Genomic DNA, 19,195 nt, shown 5'->3' with positions numbered 1-19,195 from the left:
AATTCCTCTGAGATACCATCCCACAACTGTCAGACTTGCTAATATGGCAGAAAATGAAGTAACAAATTTTTGAGGAGATTTGTGAAAATTGAGCCACTAATGAATTGTTGTTCAAGTCATACACTGATTCAGCCATTCTGAAGGTCAACTGGAACTATACCCAAAGTGCTGTAAAACCATGCATATCCTTTGGTCAAGAAGTACCATTACCAGATCTGTATCCTAAAATAAGTTAAAAATACAAAGAAAAGAACTTTCATGGATAAATATGTTTATAGCATCTCTTTAAGAAGTGGCAAATAATTGGAAATCGAGGGGAAGTTCTTAAATGAGGGAATAACTAAACAAGTTATTGTGTGGTAAAATACTATTTTTCTATAAGAAATGATGAGTAGGATACATGCAGAAAGACATTGAAGAGAATTGCATAAACTGATGTGGAATGAAATGAACAGAACCAGAAAAACACTGTCTAGAGTAACTGCAATATTTTAATATCAATAAAATTACTTAGCTTTCTCAAAAGTACAATGATCCAAGGAAATTTTGAAGGATTTAGATAAAATATGCCATCCAATTTGAGAAAAAAAAACTGATGGAATCTGATTATAGACGAAAGCATAATTGTTTCGTTACTTTATTTGGAGAGAGGGCATCGTCTGTGTTTTCCTTAGCAACATGACTAACACGGAAATATTATGTTTTATATGATTGCACTGTATCAAATTGCTTGCATTCTCAATGGGGGGGGCAGGGGAGGAAAATAAAGAGGGAGAAAATGTGGAAATGATTTTTTAAAATAAATGACAATTTTCTTTACATACAGGCAAATAAAATATTAAATTATAAAAATAAAAAGTCAGTCATATAATAAATAAATGAATGACAACTACAAAATTAAAATCATGAGATATCCCTTATTCAATCATCAGTTTTTTAATAATACTTCATTCTCAAAATACTTATATAATTCCTCATTCTCTGAGTTTTTCTTTTTATAGAAATAAAGCATACAAATGTGAATTTGAGGTAGTGCCCATCTTGTCTCAGCTCTGAAGTATCCAGCAAGGTGAAGTACCTCTTTGGTACCCTTGAACGTCTGTTAAATTATTTGCACTCATATTTTTCTGAAAAAAAATCTCACCAATTCTTTATAACCCCGGTTCTGTTCCCACATAAGTGAGGCTTTATTCCATCTTGCTGGCAAGGAGATCAAAGTAAAAAAAATCCATACTATACATCATTTTCTCTCCATATGTATTAAAATTATATTTGTAAACTTTATACACTTCTTTTGTGTGTTTATCAAAAAATAAATATTTTCTCCTTATGTTAAACATGAACAGATTTATCATTCATAGTGTTAATATACAATATCATTTGATAATCAAATTAAGTTGAGTCACCATGTATTGATCAAGTACTGACTGAGTTAGTCACTGTACTGAAAGCTACAAAGCAAAGAAAAGCAAAATGAAACAACAATGCCAATAGCAAAGACTCAACAATCCTTTGGTCAAAGGCGCTTACTTTCAGTTGTGTAAGACAACATGCAAAATGCTGTTTACAAATGAGATCCCTACCAGATAAATGGAGGGAAAGCATTAATATCATATGTCACTTGCATATTCATTGCAGATTTCATGCCAATGTTTTTTGCAAAAAAGGGAGTCGTGACCTTTATGTGAACCTTTAAAAATACACCATTTTTACTTGAAAATACTTTATTGCAGACCTCTCTTTGGTTTAAGATTTGGTGATACACGTAATATTCATGAATACATGTTGACATTAAATACTGACAATGTCTAGACTGAGGAGTATAGACTTGGGTCTTGCAATGGGTGAGAAATAAATGCATATACGTTTGTCAGTGATGAATACATTGCTTCTCTCTTTACCTTTTAAGGAGCATGATGAACAGAGTTCTACCATAGAACAATTGCACTATGCAAGGTTATAAGGCAATTTTTGGACCCAAATAACAGAGTGTGATGATTTTGCAAGTGGTGATGAATACATAGGAAAATATGGTATTTAAGGAGACTAATAAAGGCTTCTTGTTGCCATTGGGATTATATGTTTTTTAATTTATTACTATGCATTACTACTAGGTTTTCTTTTGTTCTTTGCTGTACACTTTTTCCTTTGTTCCCTTCCTCCCTTCCTCCCTCCTACCTGCCACTTCAAAGCTACAATTCATCATGGATATATTTATAAACAGGCCTTGATATATACATACACATATACATATATATATGTATATATACACATACATTTACATACACACTTACATACATAAATATATAAACATATATTTCCCCAAGATATTCTACTCCTAATCTTGTTTTTATGTGTTTGTGCATATTTCTTTTTTTCCTATCTCTCCTAATTCTACTTCATTTCTACCTTCTACCTTTCCCTCCCATTACATAACCTACCCCCACTCCAGCAAGCCTTCTCTTATCCTTCCATTCCCCTAAATCTAAATACCCTTCTATACCCCACCTTTTCACCTATTCCCTCATCCTCCCCTCTAATGATCCCTCTTTTATCTTCTCCACTTCACTATCCTCTTAGAGTTTCATTTCCTTTTCTTTAATTGAGAAGATTTTTATGCTCTTCTAGATGTTTGTGTATGTTCCCCTCTTAAATCGATTTCCGATGAAAGTAGGTTTCCCAAACTAACACCCCTCCTTCTGCATCTCATTCCTCTGTATTGGTACTTCCTCTTCCACTTCATTTGTATGAGATAACTAGTCTTTTGGCTGTTCTTGAATGCTTTCAGTTTTGAAAGTCATGTCATACTCATGTCTATCACAATCTTTCTTATAAGCTACTTTACTACTAGTAATAATCTTAGGCTTAGATTTTACATTTTCTATACATAAAAGGTAAATGTTATATCCTTATCCTTTGTAATTAGTCATTGGTATGTAGCTAGTATTTCCCTTGGCTCTTGTACGTGAAATATCCTATTGAGTTCAAGCCTCTTTTATTTGTTTTTTCAAACAGAATCCTAAAAGCCTGACAATTGATCAAATGTTCATTTTTTCCATTCAGAATTATGCTTAGCTTTTCTGGGATATTTTCAGTCAGAGGTGCAGTTCTTTTACTCTTCCATATACATTGTTCCAAGACCTGTGATCTTTCAGGGGTACCCAATTCTAAGTGTTATATAATTCTAAATATGGTACTGTCATAAGTAAATTGTTTTTTTCTTTTCTTGTTTCTCATAATATTTCATCCTGGATTTGGGGCTTTCAGAATTTACCTGTAATATTTCTGTGAGCTTTCTTTATAGAATTTCTTTCAGGTGGTGATCAGTAGATTTTTTTTCTATTGCTTCTTTCTCTTCTTCTAATGAAAGTAAATTTTCTTTAATTATTTCTTGCATTATTACAACAAGATAATTTCTTTATCATAACTTTAAATACTCTCATTATTCTTATGTTTTCTCTTCTTGATCTGTTCTTTAGATCCATTCTTTTTCTAATGGGTCATTTCACGTTCTCTTCTAATTTTCATTCTTTATATTTTATTTTTTTAATCTCTTTATCTTTTATAACTTTGCTGGCTTCCCATGGCCCAATTCTGATTTTTACTGAATCACTTTCTTCCTTCAGATTCTGGATATGCTTTTCTAATTGGTTGACTTTCTTGATATACCTTATTTTTCTTGTATTATCTTTATTTTTCTTTTTAAGTTTTCCTCAATCTTTCTGTTTTGACTTTTAGCGACTTTTTGAAAGATCTTAAATTCACAACGAATTCTTTTTAGGAGAGGTGACCATTTGCCATCACTTTTTGGGAGTAGAAAAAGTTTCTTTGCTTCAGTATCTTCCTCTTAAGACAAAACCTGGTCTTCCATATTCTCGTAATACGTCTCTATGGTTGGATTCTTCCTCCTTTTCCTGTGCGTATTTTTTTATAATAATTTAGTTTTTCATGACATCCTTTAGTCCTGGGGTATGGGTGTGGTGCCTGTGGCCTCTGATTCTCTTCAGTACTCCCCTATGACCTGGAACTCAAACCAAGACTTCCAATCTCCTGTAAGTACCTATGTCCAGCAGAGTCCCTGATCCACTGCTTCTGTGCTCACTGCAGGGGAGGTGGCGGGGAGGAAGAGGATGACTGTTTCCCTCTACCCCCAAAGCTCTCTGCAGCACAACTTGGTGTGGTGTTCCTTGTCAGCAGAGTTTCCCTAGGTCATCCATAGGTCAGAGTCCAATTCCCCTCACTGTCCTGGGAGTAAAAGTTCCTGTGGATGTGGTATAGGGCGCCTTCCAACCCAACTAATCCCAGGGCTTGCTCCTCTTTTTCAAATAGCTGGCCTGGAGGTTTCTGCTCTTCATAGAGAGGAAAACTAGTCCTGGGATTTTTCTTCAGGTATTCTCTGATTGTCCCAAGAGATCCTCCGGTCTGCTCCTACTCTGTTTTCGTGACTCTATTTTTCTCCAGAGGTGTTATTTTATCTTTGCTGTGGAGAAAAATTTTGAGAGCTTGAAATTTTTTGACCTACTCCTCCATCTTCCCAGAATCATCTGACATTGAGAATGTAGTCACTCCTTCAAGGAAATGAGAGAATTCAGAATGTGAACAGAAAAGGGAAGAGTATTCCCTTTATGAGGGCAGCTATTGAAAACATATCGATTTTGGAGTTGAGTGCCTTATGTGAGGAACAGTAAAGAAACTAGTGCTTCTGGATGAGAGAGTACTTGAAGTGGGAAAAGGTTTAAAACAGAATGGAGAGATAGAGTAGCACCAGGTAATGAGAGGCTACAAGCTGAAGAAAAGATTTTAGGTTTGATCCTGAAGATGATAAGAAGCTACCAGTGCATATGGAATAGGGTGATGACATGTTTAGACCTATATTTTACCAAGATAAATTTGGCAGTAGAATGGAAGAGATTTTGGAAACTGGAGAGATTTGAGGTAGGGATACCAAAGAGAAAGTTATTGCAATAGTCCAGGCATGAGGGGGTTAGAACCTGTAATAGGGAAGTGGTAGTGTCAATGAAAGAAGGAGGCATGATAGAGAGATGTTCTAAAGGTAGAATTGAAAATCAATATAAATTTCTTCCTTTTCCTATACATGCAAATGCCTACCCATACAAATTCCTGGGCATACACACAAAATTTTAGTGCTCTTTTCATCATTAGTTGCAATTTTTGAAGAGTCCAGAGGAAACCACATAGTACCCAAATTGTTATCTGCCCCATTAGAATAGAAGCTCTTTGAGGGTAACAATTATTAACTTTTTCTCAATATTCCCAGTGCTAATACAGCACCTGGTGTATGTTAAGTGCTTAATAAATGATTGATAACTGATTGTTTAGTTGCTTTATTTGTGAATAGAGAGGGGGCCATGACATGAAGAAAACTAGGGTTCAAATCTTTCTTTTGACATAGACTACGTGACACTAGATAAGGCACTCTACAGTGCGGTGCCATTAGGAAACATGTATAAAACTACAAACTTTAAATGAAGATACCTGTCTATTTGCAGCAAGAAATTACTCATCAAGAGCTATGTCCAGTCCATTTCATTGTAAGTTCAACATAATTGTTAACATCCATCAAGCATAAATAGTATTCTGCTATCCCTTCATAGAATACATTTTCTTTACAATTTCCACTCTCGCATATTGAATTTGTTAAGATAACCTGCTCACTTTATGGGGGGGGAGGGAGTAGTTCAGTATCATGAAGTAAATATTTGTTAACAAGAATCTTATAGCTGCAAGTAGTGAGAGGTGAGCATGTCTAGCCTCAAATTAATTACCATTTTGTGGCTATAAAAGCCTAAAACATTTTTGAAGTATTTATCAAAGAGAATAACTTGCATATTCGGTAGATCTGGTTGGTTAAATACGATAAGTTGCTAATATTTCATTTCAACATATCCATGAAATGAAAATCTTATGATTTATGAGGAGAGGTTTTTGGTAAGTTAATTCTAGTTTCCTAGCGACCTGTTAGTCTATAATCATGCTACCAGAAAATCATGGTAAATTGAGCTTCATTTTTTATCCTCCTTTTCCTCAGTTCCTTCTCTCTGCAGTTTTCGAGCTTTGACATGGCTGAACCACATTTCTATGTAACCCATATTCTTGTTTCCAGAAAGTCTTTGTGTTTCCTAAAGAGTGTTTGCAGGAGTGCTGAGCTCTATTTTGAAGAGAAGGGTTGTGGGAATTTGCCTATATTAAATTCTTCTGACCAAGGTATACAGTTAGCAACAACATAATGTCATTAAATAATCTGTTCATTTCCTTTTCTTTTGGAGGACCTGATACTGGGATCTCACATTTGCATGGTTTAAGAGGTCATTTTCAAGTTTATTCCTTTATGTCATATATGGTTTCTCTATCATGTTTTACCAATAAACCTTTCCTTAAGAAATAAAAGTAGATAAGGAGCTATAATTTCTATGCTTATGCTACCACGTTTTGGATGCAGTCAAGGAATATGGTGAAAATAGTTCCAAATATCTCTCAAGCCTGTTATTAAATTTTCAGTTTATTTATGCCTCAGCTACAAATCAGGGCTTGATGTATTCCCTTGTTGATTGTCTAAACTTAAAAAAGTGATGAGGAAAACATTTACAATAAAAATAAACTTTAAATGAACTGTTTTCTGTGGAGATAATTGTTAAACTATTACCAACATATCCTGGATTCAGACTTTTTAAATATGCTTTCCTGAGTTTTTTACTTGCTGCCCCCCAATTTCCAAATAACTCCCTAAAGAAGGACCAATTTAAGTATTATCTTATTTTAACCTTTCTTCTCACAATTTTTCTCCTTGCGTGATTTATAGTACTTATAGTGTTGAAATATATATATATATATATATATATATATATATATATATATATATATATATATATATATATATATATATATATATATATATATATAATTAAAGTGTGAGAAAGGAATATATTAGGAAAAAGAGAAAGGGAGAAACAGAATGGGGTAGATTATCTATTATATAAAAGAAGCAAGAAAAAGGTTTTTCAGTAGAGGGGAGAAGGAGGAAGGTAAGAGGGAAAGAGTGAACCTCTCTCATGGGATTTGACTTAAGGAGGGAATAACATGTGCACTCAATTGAGAATTAAAATCTATCTTTCACTGCAAGAAGTAGGGGGGAAGAGAATATGTGGGAGCAGGGATGATAGAAGCAAGGGCAAATGGGAGGAGAAGGTAATTAGAAGTAAACATTTTTAGGAATGACTGGGTCAAAAGACAGAATAAACTAAATGGGCGCCAGGTTAGAATGGAGGAAAATATAGTTAGTCTTTCACAATATGACTATTACGGACGTGTTTTGCACATGTATAACCTATAGTGAATTAGTTACCTTCTCAATGGAGGTGGGTGGAGAGAGAGGAAGGTAGAGAAGTTGAAACTCAAAATTTTAAAATGAATGTTTAAAAATTTTGTTTTTACATGCAATTGAGAAATAAGATACACAGGCAATGGGGTATGGAAATCTATTTTGCCCTGCAGAAAACCAGAGGGGAAGTGAATAAGAGAAGAGAGGGGTGGAGTAGAAGGGAGTGCAGTTTGGAGGATTGGATAACTTGAATTTATGCTGTCTTGGGGTCAAGGGAGGGTACAGATGGGGAGAAATTTGGAATTCAACATCTTGGGGAAGTGAATGCTGAAAACTAAGAATAAATTAATTTGTAAAAAAAATTTAAAAATTAAAAAAAAAATTTAGACAGCTAACACTGTCTAGCTCACTTTGGTTTAATAGCTTCCCATTAACCAGAAAGAGTGGGCCAGGCTGCAACATATCATATTACAGTCCCTTCACACCATAGTTGAATTTTACCTGTTCAAAATTCTCACAACTCTCCTAAGATGACCATCTGCTCCTTCCAGATCGTTCTCATCACTGTTTCATAGCTATTCAATGTTTCTTTCTACCTGTGTGCCTTTTTTGTTTGTACTCTGTCTAGAGTGAAATGCTGTTCAATCCTTTGACTTTGCAATTGTATGCATCTCTCAGGTCTGACTCAAGTTTCTTCTCTCCAGAAGTTTTTCCATTCGGTTGTCCCCATGAGAAACTTATCAAGCATGAGAACTTTATCAAGTATTTATAATTAATTGCCATGGCTAAAATAATTGTTATTTTGTTCCTTATACTAATGTGATTATTTATTCTTTCCTATTTCATCTCTACAAATAGACTATAAATACTTGGAACATATTGATTGTTTTATATCTTTGTTTTAATCATCCATATACCCAGCAAATTATTGTGGATGTGGTGAATATTTAATAAAAGATTTTGAAAGGGTGTTATTTGATTGAATATTTGAAATTAAAAAAAAGTTATGTTTTTGTTCTCCCTAAGCCATAAGATGTGATTTCAAAAGATTTATATTGCAAATAATACAAAAATTCAAGAAAATTAGGGCTTGAATGATGGTGAGTGTATCAATTTCAAATTTGAAAAGGTCTATTTCCCATTTGTGAAGGATATCAGTCTATCTTACCTAAATCTGAAAATAGATGTTTTTCAATGAATGTGTTCTTTAAGGAGTGCATATTTTCATTAAAAATCTCAGCTCCAACTAACTAGACAATTGTCTTTCAATTTTAAGCAATATTATTCCCCATTTTTTCAGAAAATGACAGGTCACTGACAAGTTATCTCCAGCAATACAGATACACAGCTTTGAAATTTAAATGAATTTATTGAGTGTTTTGAGAATAGTGACAGATTAGTAGTTTGGAGGACTACCCTCCTTCCTGGAGGTGAGTGAGGTCTGACTTAACAAACATACTCTTTCATACTGGTCACACATATAGCAATGTGAACTTCACAAACTACACCTGGAAAGAAAAAGTTGTTCACTTTCTCTATCCATTTAATCTCGAGAGTCTCTGCAAAGACTAGAATAAATCAAAAGAATAACTGTGAAAATAATTTTCACACCTATTCCTCGAGTATGTATGGAAGTCCATCTTGATCTATAATTCTTTTATAATAAAAAGCCTTGTTCTTGATGTTATGCAGCTAATCAACATTTCCTGAGATCCCAGTGTTACACTCTATATGCGACGCGTTGTTTTAGGTGTTATTGCATGTTTGCTTGGTGTTGATAGTGGCAGGAAATATGTGTAAAGGGGGGAAAGAAAATCAAACAGGAAAGAATGCGTGTAAGGTACTGGGAGGCAGTTTTGGCTCAACATAAGATGAACCTCTCTACACATTTATATTTCCACGAAATACCCTAGGTTGCCTTAGGAGATAATGGATTCTTTGTCATTGGGAGAATTCAAGAGAAGAGAGGATCACAACATAATGATAGGGTAACAGACTCAGTGATGTCACCTCCCAGGCCCCAATTCTATAACATTTTATTCTATGATTTGATACTGTTTCTTCTATTTCTTTTATGACATGACACTCATTACTGCTACTAAAAGAAATGGACAAGAAAAAACAGTTTTATACCCTTTATCTGGTTATCTACCTTCTTGTGTTGAATCTTGCATCACCTTTTTTTTTTTTTTATCATATCAAGCAATTAGAAAGTCAGAGGGAGAATGTACAAAATACTCTAGATCTTACTACCTATAAAACTTGGCAAGTAAACTGACTTTCCTTAGATTTACATTTCCTAGATTGCCTTCTAAATCTGCTTGTTCAGCCTTCTCTAACTGCTCTCTTAAGTGACCCATATTTTTTCTTTTCCTTTTCTTTTCATGATAGCAACATTATATTAGTTACTACCTCTCTGTCTTTTGTTTTCTTCTAATTATAGGTCTAAAAATCTTTCCTCTTTTCCTTCCTTACCTCTATACCACTTGCAAAACTTCCCTTACCCCACTGTCTTACTTTTGTCTTTTGTTTTGGCCAATTTGGCATCCTCACCCATTCATAGAGAATACATCCCCCACCTCCCATCATCTTAAAATTGAGATTAAAGGTTAAAGGAGTTAATAGCCTATAGCTAATGATAAGATGGAGGCAAAACTTGGGCTAAATTCTGGATCTTTAGTCTCTTAGTTTGGTGGGGGTTTTTTAATCTAAATGAGCATGTTATTCACTCTACCTGAAAAAGTCCTCCCACTTATTATCTTCTTGTTTAAATAACAGAAAGACTAGAGACATTAACACAGACACACACACAGAGACACACACACATGCACACACACACAAGGCAAATGCGCTTGATACTTTCTTGTTGTTCAGTACGTTCAACTTTTGATGATCCCATTTGGAATATTCTGAGAAGATACTGGAGTAGTCTGCCATTTCCTCCTTCCACTCATTTTCCAAATAAGAAAATTGAAGTAAATGGGGTTAAGTGACATGTTCAGGTACACACAACAAGTGCTGAGGCTAGATTTGAACTCAAGAAGATGAGTCCTCCTGACTCCAGGTCTTGCACTCTATCTACTGGACCACTTACCTGCCCTGCTTGATTCTTTGAGTATTGCTAAATCACAGTCCTTTTAGTAAAATTCTACCTGTTATTTAAGATTTGCTTCTTTTCCTTGAAGATTATGCCTGGTAATAGTGATTTTTCCTTCCTCCAAACTTTCAAAGCAGTAACAATTTGTGCTTCATTCTACTTATTTGTATAATTCATGCTGCAAGAGGAGCTGCCATTTGAAAACTCTGATAAAACTCTACAACAAACATCAAGCACCTACTTGCTTGATACTGTGCTACATAAAATTTGAGTGAATAGAATCAGACTTGAAATTAGAAAAAACTGTTTTTGAATCCCTTCTCAGACACTTCCTGTGTGACCTTAAATAATTCATTTTACTTTTATAAGACTCAGTTTCATCATATATATATATATATATATATATATATATATATATATATATATATATATATATATATATATATATATATATATATATATATAAGCATTATACTTGTTTTGTGATGCTTTCATAAGACATAGTTCATGCAATTGACTTTGCAAAACTCAACATGCCAGTGGACATCTCAACTGTCAGCTGATAATAAAGTAGGATAGAATGTTAGAATTTGAATGGTCTTAAAAAGTTACCCATTCCATTACGTTTATTTAATAAATGTGAAAACTGGGGCTCAGGGAACTGAATTGTTGTCATCCAGAAATAAAGAAGATTTCTAAAGCAGCAAAAACTTCTTTTTAGAGGTAATAGAATTGCAATATAGGGTCACCATGACACACCAAAATGCTGGAGTGCCCCAAAGGGCCAGAGGAAAGGTAGTATTAAGTGCACTTCAACAGATAGGGAGCCTCATGGAAGACCAAGCCCCAGGAAACTGCTATATTAATTGCTTTATGTAAAACTGCTGGGAGAGGCTGATTGGAAGGGATAACATCTGGTCAGAATGGCAGTCTCAGGATCTAGATACAGCAACAACTACATCAGTTCACACCTGCTGTAATCATGGCGTCTGTTGAGATCAAAGTCAGAGAGTTCCTTCTGATGTGTGCATTCAACATTCACTTTTTAAAAACTTGTTTCCATAATCTGTTCTTAACTAGTTTCACTCGCCTTCAGGTAATACATAGCTCCTGAATAAGGTAACATCAACATCTGAACTCAACAATGTCAAAGGTCAAATTAGTCAAAGAGCTTCATGGTTGGAAATATTTTCTCAGGGTCCTCAAAACAAAACTGAGCAAGAATCTCCTCTAAATAATATTTGACAAGTAATGAACCAGACTTAATATGAATACCTTCACATTAGTTTTTCACATTAAATCTCTTCAAATATTCAAATATTTATTGTCTCTTTTCTAAGCCAAATATTCTTTCCCCCCTTTTAGATCTTCGTGTGGAATGAATTCAGGGTGAAAACTGACAAAAAATATCTTCCTCATACATCAATTTGATCATGTCCAATAATCAACATTTTTAGTGGCTACTTCTTGCTTATAGAATAATTATGCATATTAAATTTTAATCCCTGAAGACAGTCCTTTTTCATCTTTGTAAATATAGCATTTTATCACAGTTCCTTGGATGTAGTGGGCAATAAAAAGCCATTGAATCAATGATCATCTCAAACTATGAAACATTTTCACATTAATTAATCCAAATGTAATGAAATGTAAATGTGTCATTATTTGTGAAATGTCTCATTTGCTTTCGAATGTAAAAATTAGATCACTTGAGTTATCATTATTTCTGCTAGGTTATATTCCAGGTTTACTTACTGCTAAATTAGGTACCAGTATGATATTTGATTATTCAGATATGTATTAAATACTGTCAACATATAATAAAGAGGAAAATAAAAACGAATAATACAAAAAATTCATAGAAATATTTTTCTATGATTTCTGAACATCTTTGTAATTTTAAAAATCTTTCCCTATCTTATTTCAGTAGTATTTCATAGCTTTGAAATAAATTCATGTGTTTGTATATGTATATACATATAGGAATTTCATTTCAAATTTAAAAAGCTTTCATCAGAAAAATAGAACAGGACACCTTAATTTGCTATCTTCTTTCATTGTAAAATATTATATGTATTTATTTGCTTATTTATTTTTAACACTATCTGCATTGTCAGTTTTAATACTTAACATTTGTTAGAATGTTCTGGTTCAGTAGTTTTTATTTATGTCTGATGATTTATGACTCCATTTGAGGTTTTCTCAGCAACGATCCTGGAATGATTTGCTATTTCCTTCTCCATCTCTATTTACAAATGAGGAAATTGAGGCAAGCAGGGTTAATTGGCTTGCCCAGAGTCAATAGTCAGCAAGCATCTGAGGTCAGATTTTAATCGAGGAAATGAGTTTTCCTGAATCCAGGCCAGAATTCCATCCCCTGGGTCACATAGCTGTCCATATGGTAGAAACATCAAAATATCAAAAACAAATAGCTACCAGTCAATCAAACTTATTCATTAAACTGTTTATTTAAATCAAATTAGATGAGCATTTCTGCATGTGTCACGAATTGTTTCTGAACAACTTGTAGAAGAAAATTCACACAACTTTAGAATAAATGAGGCATTTGCCACCCTCCAGTTCAATGAAAAGAAAAATGACTGATATTCAGCTGTCCTATTACATCTGCGACATTCCTCAACATAGAACGTGTTGTTGCTAGACATGGATTACTCTATAAATGTGTCTCCACATGGAAGTTCCAAAATTTCATCCTGGAGAAGAACAATTAAAACAATTATGTTGTTTTCCTGTGAGACAACTTGAGCTCTTTTTTTGGTCACCTATGATGAACTGCATGCAAGTCTATTTCACAAAATCAGGACCATGATGGTTCTGTGTTTGTTGATTTGGTGCAGTTAATGTTGAAAGCAAAATACTCTTTGATGTGGCATACTTAAGAGAAGATTTCACAGGCAAGACCATATTGCTTAAATGGAGAAAATAAATGATAGTCTTGAAGAAGTAAAGGAAGATACTAAGGCAAGTGGACAATTGATTTCCTTACTCCTACACCTAAATAGAATAGTCCATCAAATTTACATTGTGACAAAGTTAAAGCATCCAAATTCAGACTGGAAAGGAGCAAAGAATACATACAACCAGGGAGCCTGCAGGTCATGCCAAATGGGAGAGTTCACAATAATCTTTATACAGAATTCTTCATATTTTTTTGTGCCACAATTTTTTTTGGCAGTCTAATGAAACTTGTAGAATGCTTATAATGTATGTTGCATTCAAAATTGAAGGGAATGCTAAATTTCAGTTAGATTTTATGAATTTAATTTAATTTAATAAATTAAATAAAATACTTTGATTTAATTTAATTAATTTAACTAAATTTAATTGAATTTAATTAAAACTATTTAATGAATAGTTGTGTGTATACATATACACACATATCTATATCAAGATCTATAACTATATCTATATCTGTATAAATATATTTATATATAAGTATAGACATGTGTGTACATATGCATATACAGATATGTACATGTATATACACATATACAAACACATGTAAACAGTTTTATAATTATATTTCTATACACCTATATATCCACAGATATCTATTAATCTGTCTATCCATCTATTTCTTCCTATTCAAGTTCATGGAGTCTCTAAAATTTTTCTATACGTCCTAGGTTAAAAAAACCTGATAGAGAAAAACTACTCATTAGAGTTGCGTGCATGATTAGACCAAAACACAACTGGGACCCATGGGTTCAAGCTTTAGGTAGAGTAAGTAGTTCATGGATCAGAACTGTTTTCTCCAATCCAAAATCATGATAGTCTGGATTAAGAGTCACTCAGATACTATTTCGGGAGTCAAAAAGTCCCACTCGAATAAGGCTTCAACAACTGAATTCTCAGACAATAAACAATAAGGAAATTAGCCCCATAACAGAAGTTACTAGTCATAGAAGATACAGAAGTTGAAGATTCTAGACAAGGGATAGGGAAGTAGGAAAATTATGCCGGGAATGATAAAAGGTGTGGTATTAGCAAACAGAGAGTATTAGATTGAGAAATAATAGGCCAGATAATACATGAACATGTGTATATGCACATACATACACACACACACACACACATTTTTCTGCACTAAATCTTAAACTCTCTCTGTGAACCTTGGAGTTTGGGTTTTCTGCATAAGATGAATATGTCCTTGGCTGAAAAAGTCACAGCTTTTGAAGCAATAGGATATTATGAAAAGTTTATTTTCAGGGTAAAGGGGAATGTCAATGGCAATATAAGTAGTACCAGAATAAATTCCAAACTAAGGGAGTGATTCTGACTTCGAAGACAATGTCGGAAAAATATGAGACAAATGTCCCTATGTTTATGTGATTAGGAAATCTTAATTAAGCATGGGAATGAGAAGAAATATGATTCAGCAATTGAATCTTGCAAATTTTATTGACGTTTTCATATAATTATCACCTGATCATTGGACACAGCAATTACATTTGTGTGTATGTGTATATATATATATATATATATATGTAGATATAGATATAGTAATATCTATATATCTATATCTATATATATCTTTAAATAGATGCATGTCTATTTGTGCATGTGTGTATCCTGCTTATTGTAAATCTTTATAGAGATTTTCTCAAATTAGTTGTTGACACCCATTGCTAAGTATTTCATTTACATTTCAACATTACATGCAATATCTTATATGACAATTATATTTCACCCTATTACCTCTCATTTCTTCAATATATTGATATTTCTGTATCTTTTCGTTTGTGCTACCTTTCTGTCTTTTCTTTCACTTCTTACATCTTTTTAATTCCTTAGTTCTTCTTTGACATTCATTCTGATGTTCTCTATCTTTTGTTCTGTTGTCATTCTTATTTATTTGTTATCCTGTGGAGTGGTTCCTATGCAAACACATGATCAGGATTTGAATATATACATACACACACACACATATATGTGTGTGTGTGTATATATATGTATATATATATGTGTATATATATATATACATATATATATACACACACACATATATGTATGAATGGATATTATTCAAACCATAGCCCACAGAATAAATTGTCCCTGTTATCTTGTGGTTATTCCATTCCGTGTAATTATTGAGAAACCATGATAAGAACAGTAAAAGAAGAGAGAATACACCTTAACACATTATTCCTAAAGGAATTTTCATTGATGAATATTTTTCTTTCATTATGTATGTATTAGGAGTCTACTAGAACAAGAAACTGGATTTTATTTGAAAAGAAAATATTCTGAACAAAGTAATGACCTTCTACAATAAAAAATTAAAGCATAACCAGAGGAGTTTCCATATTTCAAAGCTAAAGTTTAGATTAATTTGATATGGGAACAAAGAAGTTTCAATTATAATTATTATTTTCTCAAGTGAAAATATTCAATATCTAACTGAAGTCCTTACCTTAAGGGGAACCTGAAATACTTCAAAAGTTAAAGAAAGTAGAAGGTGTTTTTGGAGATAGGCCTTGACACTATATCATCAAAAGTGAAGGGGGAGAAAAATAAGTGTCTATATTGTACCTATTATGATCCAGACATGATTCTAAGTACTTCAGAAATATTATCTCATTCATTCCTCACAACAACCCTTTGAGGTAGGTGCTTTGGTTATCTACATTTAACCATTGAGGAAACTGCAGCAAATAGACAATAAGTCATATATCAATTAAGTGTGTCTGAGGTAAGATTTTACTTCATTTCTTCCTGACTCCAGACCCAGTGTTCTATCCACTATGCTACCAATCAAATTTAAGAGAATGTGGGCATCCACAGCCTTAAACTATATGTGAAATGAAAAATATGAAGAGCTAATGGAGAAATCACATTCTAAGTAAGATTATTGTCTTATGATAAAAGATGATAATCAATTTAACAATTAGTAGCTGTTCATATTCTATCCTACTTTTTCATGTGCTTACCTATAAATAACTATTAGAACAAAACACACTATTCACTTTTTTCTTTTCTAGTTATTTTGCTAAATAAACTACTCTGACTGCAGCAGAGTCATAAAATCCTTTAGAAAAATACAGATATAATTGCATATATTTTAAGCCACAAAGAGAAGAACAGGATATGCGTAATGCATAACTTCATGATATTCTTGATAAATATCGCTTTGGGGGAAGTAATTATTTCTTTTCTTCTATGTTCGTGGTACCTCTTATTAACTCAGTGGGGAATTTGAAACTGTAACTTATCCTGAAGTCAGCATCTCATCGAAAAAAGAAAAATGGACTCCTCCTTCTTAAGGGTCACGTCAACAGTTCTTCAGTTCTTTTCCTTCCTTTGAAAGGAAGAGACTGTAAAATGTTATCTGAAACTGCAAATATCCACTTCTCAGTTCCTTTGTGTTACGATCTTTCTATGGAAAAACCACAAAGGCTAAAAAATGTAGTGTGTATTCTTTGGGATGTTTTAGTCACTCAACACAATGATTATTTTAAAGTGTATTTTGTAATGTTCAAAGCAGAAATTTCAATCATTCTATAAAATTACTAAAATGTGTCTTTTTCTCATGATCTGATGCTATGCCTACAAGCAAGTCATCTGCTATTTTTGCTATTGTATCTGTTTATTTTTTATGAATAAGTAACTTAAGTCGTGTTGAGTTATCTTGATTGTTCCTACAATAGTTCGTGACTAGATTCATTTTCTGATTGAGTCCTTAGTAGAATAAATAGATGAGGAGGAAACTGCCTTCCATATGAGAAGAAAACTGCTTTCTGAAATGCTCAGCAAATGCAATGTTCATGAATGTGAACATTTTTCAAATCTTGGTAGAAAATATAGGTGTATGTGTGCATATATGTGGTGGTTCAAGCCAAAGTACACAAGTAAAAGTGCCAATTTCTTTAAAAATGCTATCTAATAGAATATAGTTCCATTGCAAGATCATTTAAAATCATCTATGAATTAATTTCTTGTGAAAAACTGCTCTGCTTATGCAATCAATATTGGGCTTGAAAGTGCAGAAAGAAATCATGGAAGAACTAAAAAGTTTAAAAATCATGTAAGAGAGAAAGAAGAAAAATTGAAAATAAAAACGAGAGTGATGTGAGAGAATTATGAAAAAAGAATAAACAATTTGGAGAAAACAACAACAAATGATTGAAAAGTAGCATTGAACAAATAGAAAAGGAGATACAAAATCATTGAAGAAAACAACTCCTTAAAACAATTAGGAATTAAGCAAATAGGATAAGAAGTGCAAAGAATAATTGAGGAAAACAACTCCTTAAAAGTTGGAATGGGGCAAGTGGAAGTTAATGACTCTAAGAGACGTCAATAATCAGTCAAACAAACAAATTCAAAAGAATGAAAAACAAAAACAGAAGAAAATGAAACTACTTCAGGGGCAAAACAGATGACCTGGAAAATAAATCCAAAAGACACAATGTCAGAATCATTGGACAACCTGAAAGTCATACTCAAAGGAGGGCCTGGACAGCATCCTTCCAGAAATTATCAAGGCACTACTTGCACCACGGAAGTCTTTGAGGGCATGTGGGGAAAGGAGCACGAGATGGGGCACTCTAGGCCCAATTTAAGTGGGCCTTAATCTCCCAAGCATCAGCCAACACTGACCCTGTCATCAAGGGTTTAACCTCTATGGGAGAAGCCACCAATGTCGGTGCAACCAAGATCATGAATGCTGCAAATCTTGAGACCCCACACTCAGCCATCTCAAGAGAAGCCAGTACCCAATCATCATCAGCCACAGACAGTCAAGGGTATCTTTTACCAGAAGACAAAATAATGTCAAATACAATCATTTTTGGTGGCACTTGTAAGGATGGGTAAAACAGAAATTGGAAGCTTCTTTGGTAGATGTATTTAGGTGAAAGAAATGAAGATACTCATTGATCAAAGCAGTGTCTCCAAAAGCTATGGATTTCTTTCATTTTATACTGATGTGGATGTGCAGAAAATAGTAGAATCACAATTTCCGTGGTGAAAAGTTGAAACTCGGACTGGCACTCTGGAAACAAATTGTATGGGCCTATCAAATGCAGTCATGTCCTTTGATTTTTAACCCTCCACCAGCACCACGGTTTCATAATGTCTGAAGTAATCCAAACAAAGAGACATATATGCAGCCTCCAGCTATGATGAACGCCATTGTCAGGTACCTTCAGAGTGACCCACTGGGGAAAAACGGAGTTAAGTCATACCTCCAGCTTATACAGCTGTGAATTATCACTGCAGTAAAGTGGACCCAGGAGTTGAAGACCTGCAAACGGAGTGCTTTGTATATGAGGTCAAGCAGTCCTCTGGGAATGGCCACTAGAAAAATCTGTGGACCAAAGTGTACAGACAGTGGTATCCTGCTTGCTTAATCCAGAGACAAGATTGAGAAATGCTCTTGTCATACAAGATGACTATTTCAAGGTTATATCAATAATAGGAATTTTTCACTGAAGTAAATTGAATATGTATATTGCTTCCAGGAAAAAAAGAGTAAATCGCTTTAGATGAAGTACGATCTGTATGAATCCTCTCTGCTGAAACTTCCAGTGTTGTGGGCAAAATAATTACTGTTACTGAGTATTAGGAAGATAGAAAGTATCCGTGTTTTCCACTGTTATGGAAAGTTAAATCTGAATTTTTTGAAAATTATTGCAAGACTTTATGTGCAAGTGGCATCAATTTTCTTACTACGTTTTGTTTACTTTGCATTCAAACAGTTCTACTTTAGATATTCACTTACTAATTGATTCTTTGTT

General features: G+C 33.6%; 1 pseudogene; it reads left to right on the top strand.

Moving 5' to 3' along the window:
- The first annotated feature begins 18,116 nt into the window (after positions 1 to 18,116).
- Positions 18,117 to 18,890, top strand: LOC140502615 (deleted in azoospermia-like pseudogene; annotated as a pseudogene).
- The last annotated feature ends 305 nt before the right edge of the window (positions 18,891 to 19,195 follow it).

Source organism: Notamacropus eugenii, chromosome 4 (assembly GCF_028372415.1).
Source record: "Notamacropus eugenii isolate mMacEug1 chromosome 4, mMacEug1.pri_v2, whole genome shotgun sequence".
In the NCBI taxonomy this organism is placed as follows: Eukaryota; Metazoa; Chordata; class Mammalia; order Diprotodontia; family Macropodidae; genus Notamacropus; species Notamacropus eugenii.
The sequence above is the reverse complement of the archived record's forward strand: the minus strand, read 5'-3'. Positions and strand labels throughout refer to the sequence as shown.